This window comes from Muscardinus avellanarius (genome assembly GCF_963383645.1).
Source record: "Muscardinus avellanarius genome assembly, chromosome: 19".
NCBI classification, from domain to species: Eukaryota; Metazoa; Chordata; class Mammalia; order Rodentia; family Gliridae; genus Muscardinus; species Muscardinus avellanarius.
The window spans coordinates 16,973,756-16,994,216 of NC_137805.1; the positions used below are offsets into that span (position 1 = coordinate 16,973,756).

General features: G+C 44.8%; 1 protein-coding gene across 1 annotated transcript in view; it reads left to right on the forward strand.

The window, feature by feature from the left end:
* Nucleotides 1-235: 235 nt before the first annotated feature.
* Nucleotides 236-20,461, forward strand: part of SLC24A3 (solute carrier family 24 member 3) — a gene marked incomplete at its 3' end in the record, with an annotated part of 445,609 nt that continues 425,383 nt past the window's right edge. Inside the window, exon 1 of the mRNA XM_080716323.1 lies at nt 236-351. The remainder of the gene's footprint in view (nt 352-20,461) is intronic.

The window sequence follows — 20,461 nt, forward strand, 5'->3', positions numbered from 1 at the left end:
CCCCGGCTCGGGCCTCGCCGCCCTCGGAGCTGGCCGGCCCCTCCCGCGGCCCTTCCCCGCTCGCTCCGGCGCCTCCTCCCGGCCGCCGCCCCAGGCCGGGCGTGGGAGCCATGGCGGCGCGGGGGGAGCGCGGGCGGCGCGGGGGCGGCGCGGCGCGGGCGGGGGCGGCGCGGCCGGAGCGCGGCGCGGACTCGCCTCTGGCCGCCGCCCGGAGCGGCCGCCGCGGGAGGAGGATGCCGCCGCCCGGCCGCCGGGGCCGCCGCCGCCGGGGCCCGCTGCTGAGCGCGCTGGGCGGCCTGGCCTCGCTGGCGCTGCTGCTGGCGCCGCTGTGCAGCCTGCGGGGGCCGCGCGGTGAGTGCGGGGCCGGGGGCGCGGCTGGGACCCCGGGCCGGGGGGGGGTGCACGCGGCTGGGACCCCGGGCCGGGGTGGGGGGCTGGCACCCTCCGCCCCCGCCGATGCTCAAGTTGCGGGGCCGCACCTGTGCCGCCGACCCGCGCACCTGGCCGCGGCGCGGGGCTCGCGGGCGCCCACAGAGGACGGAGGACGGCGGGCGGGCGGCCGCCCTGCAGAACAGGTGCCCGCAACTTGCAAGGAAGAAAGTGTCCGCCTCCAGCCCGCGGGATGGCGAGGGGCTGAGGCGCCGACGCTGCCCGCGCCCCGCGCCCCGGGGACCTGTCGCTGGGGAGGCTGGTTTGCAGAGGCTGGTTTGCAGAGGCTGGTTTGGGAAGGCTCGTTTAGGAGACTGGTTTGGGGAGGTGGGTTTGGGGAGGTGGGTTTGGGGGAGGCTGGTTTGGCGAGGCTGGTATGGAGAGGCTGGTTCGGCGAGGCTCCCGCACTCTGCCCGCGCCTCTGACGCGCGCTGCCCTGGATCCGTGGCACACACAACTTTGGTCTTATCTTTGTCCTTGGCCTTGCTGGAGCTTGAACTAGACCTTGTAGAGAAATGTGCTTAGAACAGCTTAGAACAGCTGGCCACTAAAATCAATTGAGACTCCGGGTGCAGCTGTCAAAAAAAAAAAAAAAAAAAAAAAAGGAAGGAGAAATAACTGTTGCAAAACGGGGTTATCTCCCCAGCGTCAGGTGTGTGTGTGTGTGTGTGTGTGTGTGTGTGTGTGTGTGTGTGTGCAGGAACACAGCCACATAAATGGTCGTGGGGAAGGCAGCGGGAATACGTGCCGTGTTGTTAGTACCAGGTGTGGGGAAGCATTTTGAGAGTTATGGGAACGTGGCTTTAAAGGTGTCGGCGATCAAAGCAGGAATCTCCATCGGAAGGGCTGGTTGGGGCTTCCCGGTGAAACCGCAGCCTTCCAGGTCTTCCCAGACCCCTCGGTAGACTTCCTCTTATATGGTCAAGGAGAGGGGCGGCTCGCGGTTCTGTGGAGCTTCCAGATGCCAGGGCGCTCTCCATCGCTTTGCAATCCGGATCCTATCTGTCCATGGAGTCTGACTTGCGGAGGGGCTGCGTCTGTGAGTGCGCAGGACTTCCCTCCAAGGGCAGGCAGACCAGCCAGGCATCGCCCCGACTACGGAGAGGTCTCTGTTTTTAGGGTTGAAAAGCCACGGGTCACCCCTGCCACCTTAGGCAAGGGCCGTTCCAAGTTAGTTATCTGCTGGCCATTAAAAAACAATTTTTTTTTTTTTTTTGCTGTGTAGGGTCTGTATAAGTCATACGGTTCTCAGCACTCCTTGAGATAGGAGAGTTTTTCTGGATGGGGGTGTGCCCCTGCAGAGTGGTGGTCGAGGCCCACTCCCCACCTTCTGCAGATGTGAAGCGCGCACTGTTGATTTCACTGTTGTCTCCCTGGCGGTGAAGTTTCTGGTCAGGTTTACTGACTCTTATGTAGTTCCGTGGCACATCCCTTTCCTCCATCCCTACCACCTTCCCTTCCTCCTCTTTCTGCTCATTCTTTCCCCCTCTCTTTGACGTCCACTTTAGGAAACCCCCCACCCAGCAGAGCGGCCCAGTGGGGGAGGCCAGGGGCGCAAAGGCGCTTGCCCCCGGCCAGTTCATCCCCCCAATGGCAGGCCAGTCATAATTCCACCCCCAAGCCTCTTTTCTTCCACTCCATATTGATGATTCAGTGCGCGTTGCATACTAGCCCTTGGCAGCAAAGCACAAGTTTTTCGAGATAATTTTGAACAAATTAATGAATGCATGTGAATCTGCAAAGGATAGTATTTTTTGCTTGGGAAATTGTCACTGCGCCGACACACACATTTGAATAGTGAGTGACTCTTCCTCTGCCCGGAAGCCGGGGGCCACTCTCCCTAATGGCCCAGTGTGGACCATTTCAGATTAGGTGAAAGTCCGCAATTTAGCCTCCTTTTAAAGACATGGTGACTTAGAGAGGCTGAGCGATTGGCTTAAAGTCACACAGCAGTCGAAGAGCGGAGAGAAGGAAGAAAAACCCAGCCCAAAGTGATCCGCCTCTCAAAGTGGTTCGCCCCTCTGCTCGCTGGTAGTTGAGCCACCACCTGGGTGCAGCCTATGTAGCCCCCTGCGGGGTACCTTCATAATGATCAAAGGTAATATTTTTATTTATTTACCTCAAAGGCCACACAGTGATGGTTCATAAGCTTGCGTACTAACACATATTGATCTTTTTTCCTCTTATAAAAAGGATAGTTCTTTTATCCAACCAAATAGAGATGTGTGGCAGTTATGTTATATAACGTTGTAGAACATGTTTAATCCTATGCACTCTCAGCTCGCTCCCTTCTAACCAGACTCAAATTTGGTTACAGACTGAAAAGTTTCAGTTATACACTGAGGATCTTCAGTAGATTCAGTCTTTGGTTACAGGCAGTATAAAAAAAAATTATCCAGAGTGATTTTTGTGATTTTTGTGGTGTGTATAAGGGGAGACTGGCACACAACGGTTGTTTAATTTAGGCCAGAAAGAGTGCTAGAATCAAGAAAAAAAAAAATCTAAACTCCAGCAACAACTGAAGCAATCAGAAGAACTAGAATTGGGTGGGCTCTTCAGTGCCAAGCGCTGTGTTAAATACACTTTGTGCGCGTTGTAGACATTATTCTCAGGTGTGTGAACCTTCAGCCCTGAAGCAAGCCAGAGTCCAGGCGCTCCTTCTGTGTCCCAGAGGGATCTTCAGTTTTGATACTTTCTTTTCAATGCCAATTGAAGGAAGGTGTTAGATTTGCTAATGAGGATTTTCTTTTATTTTCGCAATGAAGATGGATTATATTTGCATACTTTGAGTGGTTTTAAAGTGTTTAATTTTTTTCTTTTTTTTTTTTTTTTTGGTGGTACTGGGGTTCCTGGAAGCCCTTGTACCTCCAGGCTACACTCCCAGGCCTATTTTATATTTTGATTTGGAAACAGGGTCTCTTAAACCAGCACGGCTGGCTTCGAACCCGCGCGATCCTCCTGTCTCCGCCTCCCAAGACCGGGGATTACAAGCGTGCACCACCACGCCCGGCAAAAGTGTTTAATTTTTTTTAAATATGAACTACCTGACCATCTTCTTTCCAAAAGTGGTGTGGATAAAGCCCAGGTGGTCTAACTCCAGAATCCTGTGTGCATCCTCTCTAGAAGGTTCTAACAGGAGTGCACAGGGATTAAGAAAAAATGTAGATGCACATATATACTTTTGCATACCTACGTATATGTGTGTAACATATTTTCTGTGCCAGTTACTATTGCTGTGTAACAAATCACCCCAAAATTGGTGGCATAAAGCAGCCCTTTGATGATTTCGCTTGTGGATGGGGCAGCCTGGGGATGGCTTTCTTCTGCTCCATTATGTCAGAGGCCCCAGCTGGAAAGACTGTGAGGCTGGGCGACTTGACAGCTGGGTCTGGAATCATCGGAGGCCACACCACTGCCTCGTCTGGGGGCTGATGTGGCGGTTGGCCCAGACCCACACGCGGCCTCTCCATATGGCTTGATTTGAACTTCCTCGGAGCAGAGCAGCTGGGTTCTAAGAGCCAAGTGTCCCCAGGGGCCAAGGTGGGCTACAGGGCGTTTGGGGCCCAGCCTCAGACGCCACACGGTGTCACTCTCACTGTTTTCTGCTGGCCCGGGCAGTGACAGTTGTCAGCTTGGATTCAGGCAGTGGGGACACAGAACCACCATGGCTCAGTGGAAGAGCGTAGGCAGGGTCATACTGTAAATATGGCATGTATGGTAGGAATGTTGGAAAACCCAGGGATCTGCAAGGGGTCATAGTTGAGGAGGGATTATAGACAGTTCCCACGGTGGGGGCAATGGTGCATAAAATGTACACGCATGCATTCAACATATGTGCACACACATTCATGCAAATTCTTTGAGTATACTAGGTCTCCCCTGGTGTTTCCTGAATACACCATATTTTCTTTCACGTCGATTTACATACACACACATATTATTTTTATTATGTTTTTGCAGTACTGGGGATGGAACTTAGGGGCATTCTACTTCTGAGTTATACGCCCAGCTCTATTTTTCATTTTTTATTTGGAAACAAACAGGGTCTCAATGAGCTGCAGGTGGGGCTCACTAAGTAGCGGAGGCAGGCCGCGAACTGTGATCCTCCGGTCTCAGCCTCCCAAATGCTGGGATAACAAGCATGTGTGCGCCACCACCCCCAGCCCACATATTATTTTGAAATGTCTTCCAGTCAGGCAAGTGTTGCCCCTCATCTGGCCTGGGGTGGGGGCCGAGGTGGTCCTCGAAGTCGGCCGCGGTGGTGGAGATTTGGGCTGTCGCTGTAGATGGGCTGCCTTTACCTCTGTGGCTCCCATCCTCCCAGGGCTTGGAGTGCAGATCCCATGGACTCCCGGCCTTCCTCTCCCCCTCCTCACCTTCTCTTCCTTGGGTCGCTTTGCTTTGAGAGAGGGTGAGGCTTCTGACTTCAGATCTCCGGCTCCTGCTGGTCCCACCATTGAGACCCCAGGGCTCACCACCCTTCACTTGTGGCTGCCACACCTCCCCTCTGACACCCCTCCCCTCTCTGCTCTCTGAATACATTGTGTTTTATTTCTGGATGTTTGTTGCAGTTGGCAATCATGTATACATTTGGCCAGGATTTGAGAAACTTTCATCCGCCCCAGCTTCTGAGCTCTGGAAGGTCAGGGACCCTGTGAGCCAGCCTCAGCCTCAACTCTGTTACCCCAGGCTCCCCCAGCCCCCAGGAGCTCACAGGTGATTTGTTAAATAGGCAAACAGAAAACAAGGTCCTTAAGTAATGAAGCTGTTTTTCTTTCTAAACTGCAGCAGGGCTTGTGATAAAAACTGGCTACTGTATTAAGAACTCGCTAGCCGGTATACACTTAGTTTCATAATTTATATCTCTGCTCAGTCCTGCAAGTTAGATGTTACTGCTTATTTTTTGAGGGGGGGGCAGTACTGAGCTGAAGGTGGCACATGCCTGGCATCCCAGCAACTCAGGAGGCTGAGGCAGGGGAATGCAAGGCCAAAACCAGCCTGGGCAACTTAAGAAGACCCTGTCTCAAAATAAAAAATAAATGAAAAGGCCCGGGGGCATTGCTCAGTGGCAGAGCAGCCCTCCTGGGTTAAATGGAGGGGGAGAGAGATTGATTGATGGATGGAGATTGATTCTACGCCAGGTGTCAGTTGGTAGAATGCGGGGTTTGAACCGAAGCCTACCTGTGTGGGAGCTGCGTGGCGCTGGGCTGCCAGTCTTGGTGGAGGAGGGCTCCAGTGGAGATGGGGAATCACCCTGCCTTTTTCAGTCAACAAGGAGTAAAGGAGGAACAGAAGGCTGGTTTCGTAGAAGCAATATTTTAGAAACACATTGCTTTTCAACCTTTTCTATTTTCTGCACAAACTTAAATAGCTGTGTCTCGTTCCTCCTGGCTTTTCTTAGCTGCTCATCAACCCAGATTTTTCTCAAAGATTTCCTCTCCTTGCAAGCCTTGAATCCTTGTGGGAAGATTTTTTCACCCTGGAGGATTGGCAGGGCCAAAAGAATTGCAAAACCAGCTATTTGCTGAGAATTCCAAGGCCTGGTGGAAGCTGGCTGATAGGATAGGATTTTGGCAATTTTCTTTTCCTGTAAGGAGATTTCTTTTTCTTTAGCAAAAGAATTCACCCTCTCTGGGGTACAAGGGATGATGGTACACAGATTTTCCTAATGGGGAAACTAAGATATGGGGAGTTCAGAAGATGTCCCTGGCACTACCAAGCAAATAGGTTGTGCACCAGGAAGGGAATTTGAATTTTTTTTTTTTTTACTTCTTTCTGCCTTCTGTTTCTGTAGAGCTTCTGAAGCAATTATTTTTATTTGTTTTGCAGTTGTTTTAAACAGGGCTTTAACTCGGTCGGATTTGTGTATTTGAAGTATTAAGGGTTCAAATGAGAACAGTTTTCTATGAGCCAGGTGCCGCTCGGCCTCTGGTTTTCTGGGGTTCTACCTGTTCTTGTCTTCTTGCAGTCTTGGGGGGGGGTCTCTCCCCACTTTCATGGGCTGGAGGCATCCCTCCCTGACCCCACCTTCGTAAGCTGTGCCTTTATGAAAAGCTCTTCAGTGGAACCATCTAAGGGAGTTCCTGCTGTGTGCGTGTATGTGTGTGTGTAGGACACACTGTGACCTTCCAGTGTTTACTGAACCCGTGGCAGGCTTCTTTCCTGTCTCCGGGTGACAGCCCCCCAAGATGCTCACCCGGAGTATTCCTGTTCACAATTCAGTGAGAAGAGGGTCCTTGAACACCTAATTTTCAAGATTTATGAGCTGTAAGAATGAACATACAGTGTGACACAGAGAAGGGCAAGGTGATGGGAGAAGCAGGGACCTGGAAGGCCAAGTGAATTAGACAGGTAAAGAATGGGAGTCGAAAGGTGAACTCATAGCACAGGGGGCAAAGGACAGAGCAGTCAGTTCACCAGCGCTCACTCGTAGAGTGGGCAGAGACACAAGCAAGACATTTTAACTTCAGCTGTCAACAGGGGAATCTGAATTTCAAAATAATGAAATGCCAAGTTTCAGTAGTAAATTAGAAAAAACAAAAGCAAAAGACAAGCCGGGCGCGGTGGCGCATGCTTGAAATCCCAGCATTCAGGAGGCGCAGCCAAGAGAAGAGCGGTTCATGGACAGCCTCAGTTACTTAGGCCCTTTGCAACTCAGTGAGACCCTGTTTCAAAAGAAAAAAATAGGGCTGGGGGTGTAGCTCGGAGGTAGAATGCCCCTGGGTTCCATCCTTAGTACCACACACACACCAAAAAAAAAAAAAAAAAAAAAAAATTGGCAAAAAGTAAAAGCATGGTGATGGGGGTGTTGGTAAAGGAGCCGGGGGAGTGGCTCCTCTTCTGTTTCCAACAAGAAAATGCAATGTTGCCCGTGGGGGCTGCAGCCAGGGGGTCAGATTGTAGAGGCCGGCCCTACATGAAGCCAGCAACATTTATGTGCGGAAAAGGGGGTGGGAGGGAGTGTACCCAACCCAAGCCAATTTACTAGCCACATACTAAAAGGGCCAGACGAATCGAGGACCGGTGGTTGGGATGAGAAAAAATTCACTCAAATAGCCAGAAGATTGAAAAGGTTGACTCGCATCCGGAAAGACCGTCTTAACACAGAGTTTGAGTCAAATTGTGCCGCTAGTTTCAGCCGTAAGTGGTTAACAAGGGCTGTATGTCGGGAAGGCACGCCTACAGGGTGAGAATGGTGATACCTAGACTTCTGAGACTCACCTGAACCCACTGGTGGACTGTGGACAGGTAAAGATCCCTTGGGACTCTGGAGTTTGGGGGTTCGGGGAGCTGGAAGTATTACCAGGGAATGACTTCTCCTTGGTCCTTGCTTCTTTGCATGGAAAGGATTCAGGTAAAAAGCGAGGTTGGGGAATATCAGAGGTTTGTTTAGAAAAGTGAAGACACCCTAAATAGAGACAAAAGCGGAGAGGGGGTGCATGCCAGAGAAAACTGACTGCCCTGGACTGCTTTCTGGAGGTGAAAATGGCATGGAGTTTTCCAGGTGGTGAGTCTTAAGTTCTCTCTGGACCCCTTCTTACTCATGCATTATTTTATTTGGGGAGGTCAGTTGTCTTTCCCACAGCACACCTTAGCGATTCTGCTGTCTCCCCACTTCCCATGGCGAGGGCTCTGAGTGACCAACTTTGAAGGGGAGTTGGCCTTCTGGCCTCTCTGCTCCAGGCCTGTACCGATCGACCTTAACCACTCACCTAACTCTTCTCCCTGACAGAAGGCATCAGGACAAGACCTTATTTCTGGCGCTGTCCAAAGCACCTGAAGTCGCTTATTTAAATAACAAAAATCTAGCGATTACTCCCTGCTGGTCAATAACTTCATTCCTTGGTGAGCAAATAAAGTCCGCTCAGGTGTGACCTCGTTTGGGGAAGCTCCCATTTGCAACACTCTCCGCCCTTTTGCCCATGGCGTTTCTGCCTTGTTTGATCTTAGCAGAGTTCGGTTTTTCTTGAGTGAGCTGGTATACCCTCCATCTTGAACCTGTGGAGGCCAGGGGAGAACAGGGTGGGTGAGGAGGGGCAGGGGTGACCGGTGGCCATCACAGATGACACCAGGACGTCAATAATGCCATTTTGTAGACCGAACATGAAACATTCGTCTTTTTGGAGATTTGGGGAACCAGTGGGACATCTAGCTAACCTTTGAAGGTGGATTATAAGCAGCTCTGGCCCCAGATGAGCACCTGTGGACAGCTGTCACGAGGGTAGACATCATATCGTTGGTGAGCTCTGTGGCTGTCAGTCTTCCCTCCGTGTGATAATTTACCTGGGTAATTTTTGTTGTTGTTTTGGTACTGGAGATTGAACCTAGGTACATTCTACTTTTGAACTATACTCCATACACACACACAAACACACACACACACACACACACACACACACAGGATCTCAAGTTGCTCAGGTATTGCTGAATTGATGAGGCTGGCTTCAAACCTGCAATCCTCCTGTCTAGGTTTCCCAAATACTGGCATTACAGGCGTGTGACCCCGTACCCAGCTCCTGGGTAATTTTGAACCTTGCTCATGTCTGAGCCCCCTTGCCCTACCTCCAGATCCTGATGTATGCTCCAGAGATTGATGCTGACGGTCTCAATGTGCAGTGAAAGCTGAGCCACCTCTGTGTTAATGTTCGCTAGGCCACGGATGGCAGCCCTGTAAAAGTACCTTGTAGCCGAGCTGTGAAATGCGCTGTGCTTAATTTTCCTGTCCTGAGTGTAAATTAATCCTTGCTCAGTTTTCTAAGCTTCTGCCTCAAGTTAAGCCCAAACTTCCCTCCACTGGCCTTAAGGTCCCTTAATATGTTCGGTGACATTGAATATTCTGTAACGCTTTCTTCTGGGAGAGATTGTTCTCAGATTCTTCTGGACTGTCCTAGACAGGCTGCTCGTTAAGTGTGTTGCCCAGCGGTCATCTTGCCGGCTCCCGTCAGCTCGTCCTGTTGTGTTGAGCTTCCTTCTTGTTCGAGCCCCGCTGCCTGGGAGCCACGCTGAGTCTTGTTTGGGCCTTCCTCTGCATTTGCAGTTTACATCTCAGGAACCGCACGTTCCAGATGCCCATTATGATAGCAAGTGTGGAAAGCAGAGGGTGGAGACCTTGTGTGTTTGAAAACGTCTTCCTTCTACTGCCACGCTTATTAGATGCGCCGGGTTGGAAAACTAGGTCTGAACACTATAGACCTCAGTATGGAGGTTCCTCAAAAGGCCAGGAAAGGGCCCAGCTCTACCACACCTGGGCATTTCCCCAAAAGAATTGGTTTGAACTCTACAGCCATACATGCCTACCCAGATCTATAGCAGCACAATTCACAGAAGTCAAATTACAGAGCCAACCTAGGTGTCCATCAGCAGATAAACGGAATAAAGAAAATGTGGCGCCTAGATACCATGGGGTTTTATTCCGCCTTAAAGAAGGACAAATTATCTCCTTTGCAGAAAAATGGATGGATCCAGAGAATATGAGGCTAAGTGAGGTCAGCCGGGCTCAGAAAGTCAAGGGTCATATGTTTCTCCATCATGTGTGGAAGCTAGAGAGAAAATAGGAAAGAAAAGGGACTTTGTAGAGACCAGGAGAAGAGTGGAGAGGACGAGAGGATGCTTGAAGAAGGAAACACCAAAGAATAGTGTGCTCATATGAAGGCATCAGTACCAATCTTAAGAGCAGGTGCGGGGAGGGGAGGGGTGGTGGGATGGGCGTGGAGGGCAACACAGGAGATGCCACATGCATATAAAAATGTGTGGCTTTGAGTCTCACTACGATGTATGGTTGCGCTGTACCGGTAAGATTACTTAAAAAAATACATGGTGTAACAAGTGGGGAAAGGAGAAAAAAAACTCATTTGGAATGCCTGTTCTTTGGGATTTTGAAGGCCACTCTTGGATGTGTTCCACCTCCCAGAGAAGCCTCTGTGAAATCTGATGCTGTCCTCGTTCTTAATTGTTTTGGAAATCTGCTCCACCCGAAGGCACGCGTGCGGTTTGCTTCGCTCCAGGTCCGTCGTGCGGCAGTCGTGGAGTGGTGTGCGTGGGTCTGCCTTCATCCGTTCTCCCGAATCTTCCACCAGATTCTTTTGATCTAGAAGTGGGTGTCGCTCAGGTCAGGGAACTGATTAGGATTATGATTCGATGATTTCCTCCAGTCTCAGTTCTCTGCTTTGTCTTGCTCGATTATCTCTTCTGTGGATATTTCACCTCCTGGATTGATCTTCCAATTTTTTTCATTTTTTTCTTCCGTCCCATTTTTCATAGCCTTTTGCTCTAATTTCTATAGTTTTCCTCAACCAGGCTTCTCAACTCTTCTTACACTGAGCTTTTAATGTCTGCGGTCCTATTTTTAATTTCCAAGAACTCATTTTTTTCCCCATGCAGGTTATTTTTAATAGCATCTCGCTCTGCGCCATTAGCACAGTGTCATTTCTTTTACCTCTCGGTATGTATGTAGTTTTCTTGGAAGTTTTCTTTGCCCTCAGTGGACTGTTCTTCAAGTTGATGGCGTCTTTTCATTTTGCTGTTTTTTCCTGTTATTTGCTTTCTTTAGATGCCGGGGGATCTTTGATGCCAACTATCTGCTCGTGCTCAGGTGGGGCCATTGCAGAGGCGCCTGGAAGCAGCACAGGAGTCTCGTTGATTGTGGGTGTCCCTGGAAGGCGACCTGACGGGGCCGTCTCCCTGGGCAATGGCCCATGTCTCTGGTTTTCCAGTTTCATCAGGCGATGGTCACATTTCCCAGCGAAAGATCCCTCAGTGTCCTGTCTGAAGGGGAAAGACCTGCTGCTTCTGGGAACCCAGTGAGAGGAGGCTGGTGTCGGGGAGATTCATTGAGCACAACTCTTTCTTTCATCCTAGGGATGGTCTCCCTTCCAAGCTAGGGGTATGAAAGGGTTGAATAATTTATTTGGAGACACAGCAACATTGGCTTGCCTGTTTGCAGCCTCCTACGTATCTTTTCTTCCTCTTCTCTTTGAGTCACTATATGTAAAAAAAACTGGTAAGCATCGCTGCCTCTGAGGAAGCCTGTTGGTCAGGGCTGGGAGGAAGGGTTAATTTTCACCATATATTTTTTTTAGTTGAAATTTTTATTGCAAAACTTGCAGAGTCACATGCAGATATAAGAAACAATATAGCTGTCTATTATTAATAGAAATCCATTATATATTTTTTCTAGTTTCCTTCATTGGTAGCATTTTGCAAAACTGTATTACAATATCATCATCAGGATAATGACATTGATGCAATCTACCCAATGACATTGATGCAATCTACCCATCTTATTCAGAACTCCCCTTATCAAATATATTTATACTCTGTGTGCGTGTGTGTTTGTGTGTGTTAGGTTCTATATAGTTTTATTACCTGTGTAGATTTGCGTATCCATTACTACAGTCAAGATATTGGCAGAAGATCATCCTGTTCCATCTTATGACCATGCCTGGGAGCTTCTCGCTTCTGTCTGTCTGTCTGTCTGTCTGTCTGTCTCTGTCTCTGTCTCTGTCTCTCTCTCTGTTTTCCTTGGCATAAAATAAACTTTCAATACTTAAAAAAAGGCAACTTTAAGAATTAAGAAAAACTCCAACCTCAAGAACACTGCACCTTTTTACGAAAAGGGCATCAAGTCAACCTACATTTGCAAAATTGGGGGTTGGGTAGTTTCCTCATTGGTAATTTTGTGGTCCTCAGGTATGGCGGCCCCAGCTAAGTGCCAGAGAGAGCCACATATGGCCTGGTAACAGTTTCTTTGATGGGTCACGGTTCCCAATGTTTCTGAATGAATGCTCCATGAACATGGTTTACTCAGGTAGTTTGTTCATTCAGGTACTTTTGCTGTGCACCTCATGGTATTACTTTCTCCATCATTTGTTCCCTGGAGTATTGGGGACGGAGGCACTCTGCTCTTAGAGCCCGTTGAGTCTTAACACCTCACTTTATGTCAGAGAAAATTGATATCTAAGAGAACTGAACTCCTGACTCCTTACTTAGCAAATATTTGAGGAAAAAAAATCAGAAATTTAAGATAAAAACTGTATTTGATGAAATTGAGTGATAAAATTATTTCAAATTTTGAAATGTTTCTGAAGTGCTGGAATGTTTCTGGAATTTTATTTTATTTGACAATCAGTACAGTCGATATATGGGGAAAATTAGGGATTTGGGGGGTGAGCTACTTTTCTTTTTCAAGAATGTCCCGCTAATGGAATCCTGTGGTCTATAATCTTTTGAGACTTTTTTTTTTTAACTCAACATCATGCCTCTCAGATTCATCTTAAGTTGTCTCCTGAACTGTGAGTTCATTGCTTTATTTTGTTGTTCTTTTAGGTGAGCAGTATGCCATTGTACAGATGTTTAGTAGTTTGTTTATTCACTTACCAGTTGAAAATATTTGGGTTGTTTTGAGTGTACGAATACAGGTGCTATAAACACTCAGATCTCAGTTTGCCATTTCTTTTTCTTTTTATCTCATTATACTGGTAATTATGAACACAGCTGCTATAGACATTTATTTCTAGGTGTTTAGAACTTCTTTTTCTTACTGATTGGACTGGCTCGGACCCTCAGTCCCGTGTTGAGCTTCCTTGACTGTCTTGGTTCTGTCTCCGTTCTTAGTGAGAAAGCATTTCATTTTTCACTGTTAAGTGTGAGATTTGTTGTAGGGTTCCCAGAGATGGCCTTTTTAAAAAATTATTATTTATTTAGGGGTGGATATTGATATTTGTCAGATTTTTTTCTTGCATCAATTGATATTCCCATGGAATTTTTCTTCTTTAGACAGTCTGGTAGATTGCATGGTATATTTGAATATAGAATCAACCTTGTATGTCCTGGATAAGCCACACATAATCATGGTGTATTTTTCATTTTATATTTCTTGGGTTTGACTTGATCTTATTTTGTTAAGAACTTGTGTGTCTATGGTCACATGAGATATCAATCTGTAGTTTTATTTACTGTTTTTGTCTGGTTTTGCTATCAGGGTGATACCAGCCCCATGAAATGAATTCGATTCCCTCCACCTCTGTTTCCTAGAAGAAACTGCACAGAATTGGTAGATTCTGCTTTTCAGTTAGTTTGTCATAGATGTTTCTCTATGGCGTTAAGCTTAAAATTTATTTTTTATTTTTATTTTTTTATTGGTGCGCTGTAGCCATACATCGTGATGAAGTCCAGGGTGAAAGAGACATACGTGCACACAGCACTTGGCGAGCTGCCCCCCAGCTCCCACGTTCTACCCCCGCCCCATGCACGATTTTCTTGAGATCGGCCTTGGTAACCTTGTGTATGTACGTCATGTCCACGGGAGTGTTTCCTTCACTGGATCTTCCTTCCTCTACCTGCCTCCCTCTCGTAGGCTCCTTCCATCGATCTACTAGGGTTTCTCCATCTTTTTCTGAAGTCCCTTTTCTATTCCACTTTCTCCCTAGCTCCCATGCATGGGGAAAACAGCTGACCCTTCATATTTTGTGACTGGCGAATCTCACTTAGTATAATAGTCTCTAGTTAAATCCATTTTTGTGCAAATGATGTAATTTTGTCCTTCTTTGTGACTGATTAGGATTCCACGTGTGTATACCCTATAATTTTGTAATCCATTTACCTGTTGATGCACACTAGCCTGCTTCCATAGTTTTTCTATTGTGAATTGTGCTGCTGTAGGCATAGATAGGCATGCATTACTATGATAGGCTGGTTTCAGTTCCTTTTGAGAATTACCCAGGATTGGTATAGCTGGGTCGTATATGATAGCTCATGTGCCCAGTCTTCCGAGGACCCTCTCCGCACAGATGTCCGAAGCATCAGTTTTGGCTTGTTTTGTTTTGTTTTGGGTACTGTAAGTCAACATTCTTCTCTGGAAGATGACTTAGCTACTATGGTCTCCATCCACACAATTGATTCCTTCCCACACAATCAAATCTCATCTCAATTTTGATTAAAAAATACTCACTTTACATTAAAAATTAATCTGCGGTGTCTGCACAATAGTATATAAAAATCACACTCTTTTTTTTTTAGCTGTACAGCAAGGGATGTTTATCGAGCCCTTAGCATGCCCAAGTCACAGTTCCGTGAGCTGAATTATTGCATTATACCATTTGTTTATTTAATAACTTATTTATTCAGGCCTCCAGTTGGCATATTGAGGTATTTTCCACATCGTCACGGTGACGAGTTTCTTGTACGGAATCTTTGCCAACCTTTGATAGTTTCTTTGGGTTGGATTCTCAGAAGTAGGATTTCTGTGTCAAAGGGCATATCCACTGTAAAGCCAAAGGCATACTACTGTGTCACCTTCCAGGAATTTGACCAACTTGAGATCCTATCAGTTATGTTTGAGAGTGCTCAGTTCAGTTTTCCTTTTCCGTATTATAATTATTTGGGTTTTTATTATAATTATCTTGCCTTTTTAAAAACAGAGATGGAACCCTTGGAGTTGTGCATACTGGACTGAACAACATTCTAGACCCTGCACATTTTTAATTCTGTTGATTGAAGGAAAATTGTATTTCATTTAGTTTGGCTTTTTTCCTTTATCAGTGAAGTAAAAAATATATATTTGGTGATGGAAAGTGAACCTAGGGGAATTCTACCCATGAAGTATATCCCTAGCCCCTTTTTTGTTTTGAAATGAGGTCATGATAAGTTGCCAAGGCGAATATTCGCACAAATATTTATTGGCTGCCCATATTTATTTACTTTCTTCAGAGAAAGGTTTGTTTTTATCCCATCTTTATTTCTCCCCTAATGGGTTAGTAGTATTTTTTTATGATTTAATAAGAGCTTTATTTTTTGATTTTTATTTTTTATTTTTTTTGGTGGTACTGGGGTTTCTGGAAGCCCTTCTACCTCTGGGCTATACTCCCAGACCTATTTTTTATATTTTTATTTGGAAACAGGGTCTCGTAAGCCAGCGCGATCCTCCTGTCTCCGCCTCCCAAGCGCGGGGATTACAAGTGTGTGCCACCACACCCAGCTTAATAAGAGCTTTAAATATATTCTATGGAAAAATTTTTAATCCTACTTCAAAAACTGATTTTTTGGCATTTAGATTTTCATTTTTTTCTACTTAAAACTGTCTCTCTTTTCTCCTTATATACATATTTTTTTTTGTTTTCTTCTTAGATCCATGATCTCAAGCAGATAGTTTTTCCACGCAATCTCTTAATCTTTCCCTCTTATTTTTATGGTTTAAATGTTTTTTAAAAACCCTGACTTTTATTTAGAATTTATTTTTAGCACGAGGTGAAGACTTACACGGGTTAAAAGATCTGACAGTGAATTCCAGCTTCGTTTATTGAATGGTATTTGGCCACATGTTCATGGTGTCTCCCGACTCTCCCTGTGCCAATGGCAGTTTCTGTGACATCTCTTTTGTTCTACTTACTTGTTAACTGTCCTAGTTTACTAATGTATTAATTATCGGGTAGGGAAAGGCTTCTTCTTTCTTGTTTGGGAAAACAGTTCCCTGCCATTACCACCCATTACTCTTCCCAGCTCAACTTTAGAGTCAAATTTCCCCCCAATCCCTCTAGGTCTGGGGGACTCTATACATTGCTTGTAGAAAGATGGCCTGAGACGGTGCTGAGTCCTTTCATTTGTACTTCTTCATCTGGCCAGGCCTTAAAGAAATCTGTGAAGACGCATGATCATTTATCTATTTCTTTCCTACATTTATTTTTGAAAGTTATTCTAGTATTATTTATTATTGCTCGTGTTTTATTACCCACAGATTTTTAAAAAATATTTTATTCTTAAAAGATTAAGATGATAGGAGTAATACTTTTATACAAACTAAAACTAATTTCCCAATGATTCATTATTAGGTAGGGAATGTTTAGATTCATGCTGTAGCTGATTATTTTTGGTTTTTTTTTTTACTATTGGCCAGCAGGTGAGCTATTTTTTTATTATGCTATGGAAGTTTCCTTTTATTTCTAGTTTTCTATTTTTTAATCAGTCATAGATATTGGATATGGTCAAATGTGTTGAAGTGATTAAAATAACATAATATAGACAGATATCCATAGGACACCATTCTCAAAGTAAAACCTAGATAGCCATGACTTTTTTTTATTGTGGTGTTGGATTTGATTTGTTGCTATTTTCTATGAAATTTTTACTTCTAGATACGTAACTTTATATTTAGCTCCTTTGCTAGTTTTTTTTTTACTGTCAGTACTAAGATAGCTTTACAAAATGAATTGATAATTTTTATGTTTCTCTATGTTCTGCCATATTTTACAAAGCACAGAAATGACCTGTCACCTGACCATCTGAAAAAGCACGTAGAATACTTTTCGCCCTGTAGTTGTCCTTGAGAGTAATTTTGAACAAACTTCAGTTTCTTCCATTGATATTTTTCTGTGTAGTAATTTTCTCTGGGTAGTTTATATTTTCCCAATGAAGAGTAACTTTCATTAAGATTCCAAAAATAAAATACTCCTGCATTACTTTTTTTTTAACTTGTTTTGTAATTGTGTTTATGTTACCTTTCTTAGTTCTAGTTTGTGTTTCTTTTTTTCTTGATTAAACCTGTTTTTGACTTATTAATTTTTGAAGATTTATTATATGTTAATTTTGTTTTTTGGTGGGCTTTTGATTACCGCTTTACTATTTCTTTACCCTCTTCTCTTAATTCCTTTGATTTATTTTCTAGTGTGGGACTTAGGTACTTTATTTAATCTTTTTTGATTAATAATTCTTATACTTTGAACCTATAATCTCCCCCAAATGCTCATATATTAACGGCGTGGTCCCTGATGCAGAGGGAAGGCTTTGGGAAGTGACTGGGTCATGAGACTCGAATTTCATCAGTGGATTAATCCACTTGATAGATTAATAGTTTCACTGGGCTACCGAGAAGAGGTGGGAGAAGAGATAGAAACTCTAGGCAGGTGGGGCAGGACTGAAGGAAGTAGGTCACCATGGGCGTGTATCTTGTGTGTGTGTGTGTGTGTGTGTGTGTGCGTGTGCGCATGTGTGTGTGCGTGCGTGTCTCTTTTTCTTTATGTCTGTCTCTTTTCCTTCTCTCCTCTCTCCTCTTCCTCCCCCCCCCCACCCCACCCCTTCTCCCTGGCTGCCATGAGCTGAGCGGTTCTCCACCAACCCTTCCACTACGATGCTGTGCCTCACCTCAGCCCCAGAGCAGTGGAGCCGGCCAACCATGCGCTGAGTCCTCTGAAACCATGAGCCAAAATAAACATGCCCTCCTTTAAGTTCTCGTCACACCTTTTGCTCATAGCAGCCAAAGGCTGGCTGCTAGAATGATGCACCTGACTTGGAGAGTAGTTTTAGACTCGCACTACAAGTTTAAAGATGTCATTCAGTCATTATTGGCACTTTCCAAATAGTGTTGCCATGGCAGTTCTGTTTTCCTACAGTTATTTAGGAGGCTGATTTTGTTTTTTAAGTTGTCTAAGTGTTTTTATGTGTATATTATTAAATAGAAAGTTCTAGTTTTATTTTATCTGGGGATTATAACCTTTAATTTTGGCTTTGGTTTGCTTTGGTTTTCTTTCTTGTAATGTGAACTTTCTGTCATTTAGATAGCCACTTGTCTGTCTTCCATATCACCCGTCTTCTCTCACCATTTTCTCATCTGTTTTTGACTTTTCATTCTACAATGAACAAGAGTCTCGACATGATTTTTCCCCTACATGATTTGATTTTCCGCATTTTTGGCTCAGCTCTGTGCTGCTTCTTATTTACGATTATTTTCTGTTCTTGTATTTCTCTTTCGTAGCCACTTCATTTTTGTTTTTTGCTCCCTATCAGCTGCCTTTCATCATTGTCTTGGCTTTGCTACCCAGTTTCTGAATTTTCTTTTATATAGCTCATAGGTTATTTCTGAAATTTACTTCTACTTTCTATAGCAAATAGGGAGAATACTACCTTTCCTTTTTTATATTGCAGAGAATTTTCAAGATTGTTATCATTATTATTTGCTGTCCACATTTATTAAGTTTTGTTGGTGCGTTAGTGTCTCACATCATAACGTAGATCATGTTGACAATGGCATACATTCGCAAAGTGCTTGGTGCCCCATTCCTCCTCATTTCTCTCCCTCCCAGCACCAAGTGTCTGGTTAACAATGTTATATTCACATGTATACACATAGTCGCAGGTAGCATTTATATCAATGCACCTCAGCCTTCTTGCTTCCCTACCCTTCCTCCCTGGCTCCATTGAGAATCTCCCTCATTATCTGGTATCCCAAATACTCCCTAGCCCGATCATATTAGAAAAAATATACGTCTTTTTCTTCCTGCGCTTGGCTAATCTCACTTAACATAATGTTCTCCAGGTCTTGCCATCTTCTTATGAATGACGTAATTTTATTCTTCTTTATAGCTGAGTAGAATTCCATTGTGTGTATTTCCCATAATTTTGTAATCCATTCATCTGTTGATGGAACCTAGGTTGGTTCCATAGTTTGACTATTGTGACTTGTGCTGCTATGAGCATGGGTATGCATATGTTACTGTAGTTCTCTGATTTCCACCCCTTTGAAAAGATACCCAGTAGTGGGATAGCCAGATTGTATGGTGGCTCCATTCCCAGGTTTCTAAGAAATCTCCATACTGATCTCCATAGTGGCTGAACTAGTTTGCACTCCCACCAACGGCGTAGAAGATTTCCTCTTTCCTCACATTCTCTTCAGTGTTTATTGTTATCTGACTTCTTCATGCTTACCATTCTGATTGGGGTTAGATGGAATCTCAGTATAGTTTTGATTTACATCTCCCTGGTGGCTAATGATGTTAAACATTTTTTCATGTACCTGTTGGTCATTTCTACCTCTTCTTTTGTGAAATGTCAATTCAGCTGCCCATTTCTAGATTGGGTTATTGTTTTGCTAGCGTAAAGTAGTTTAAGCTCTTTGTATAGTCTGGATATTAGCTTTCTATCAGAGGGATAGCTGGTAAAGATCTTCTCCATTATGTAGGCGCTCTCTCTCTCTTTCTCTCTCTTTTTTGAAGGTCTGGGGATGAAACCCAGAGGCATTTGACCTCCAAGCTATACCCTCTGCCCTATTTTTTATTCTTTATTTTGAAGCCGGGTCTCACTGAGTTGCAGGGGGCCTCACTAAGTAGCTGAGGCTGTCCGTGAACCATGATCCTCCGGTCTCAGCCTCCCGAACGCTGGGATTACAAAAGCCCAGCTATATGTAGGCTTTCTTTAGATTCTTGATGACTTCCTTTGATGAGCAAAAACTTTTTAGTTTGACACTATCCCACTTGGTAATTCTTGTTTTAGTTTCCTGAACTTTGAAAGTCTTGCTGAGGGAATTACTACCTGTGATATGTTGGAGTGTTAAACCTATGCCCTCCTCGAATAGCTTCAGAGTTCCTGGTCTGAGTTTCAGGTCTTTGATCCATCTCGAGTTGATTCCTGTGCAGGGTGAGAGGTAAGAATTTAGTTCCATTTTTCTAAAAATGGATAGCCAGTTCTCTCAGCACCATTTGTTAAAAAAGGCTGTCTTTTCTCCAATGTATGAATGTGGCTCCTTTGTCAAAGAATAATTGATTATAAATGTATGGGTTTGTATTTGTATCTTCTATTCTGTACCACTGGTCTGCATGCCTGTTTTGGGCCAATACTATGCTGTTTTAATTACTGTAGCTCTGTAGTATAATTTGAAGTCAGGAATTGTGTTGCCTCCAGCACAGTTCTTATTGCTGAGAATTGCTTTGGCTATTCTGGGTCTCTTGTTCCTCCATATGAAATTCATGACTGGTTTTTCTAGGTCAATAAAGAATGTCATTGCTATTTTAATAGGGATTGCATTGATTCTGTAGATCACTTTTGGCAGAATGGCCATTTAGATGATATTTATTCTGCCTATCCATGAGCAAGGAAGATCTTTCCATTTTCCAAGGTCGTCTTCATTTTCTTTAATGTTTTATAATATTTCATTGTATAGGTTTATTTCTATGCTGTCCACTTTTAATTGAGCAGGTACGGGCCACGTACATGGCTGTGAGTAAACTTTCTTGTCCCTGCAGTGTGTTATTGTCAACCTCACCTGGCC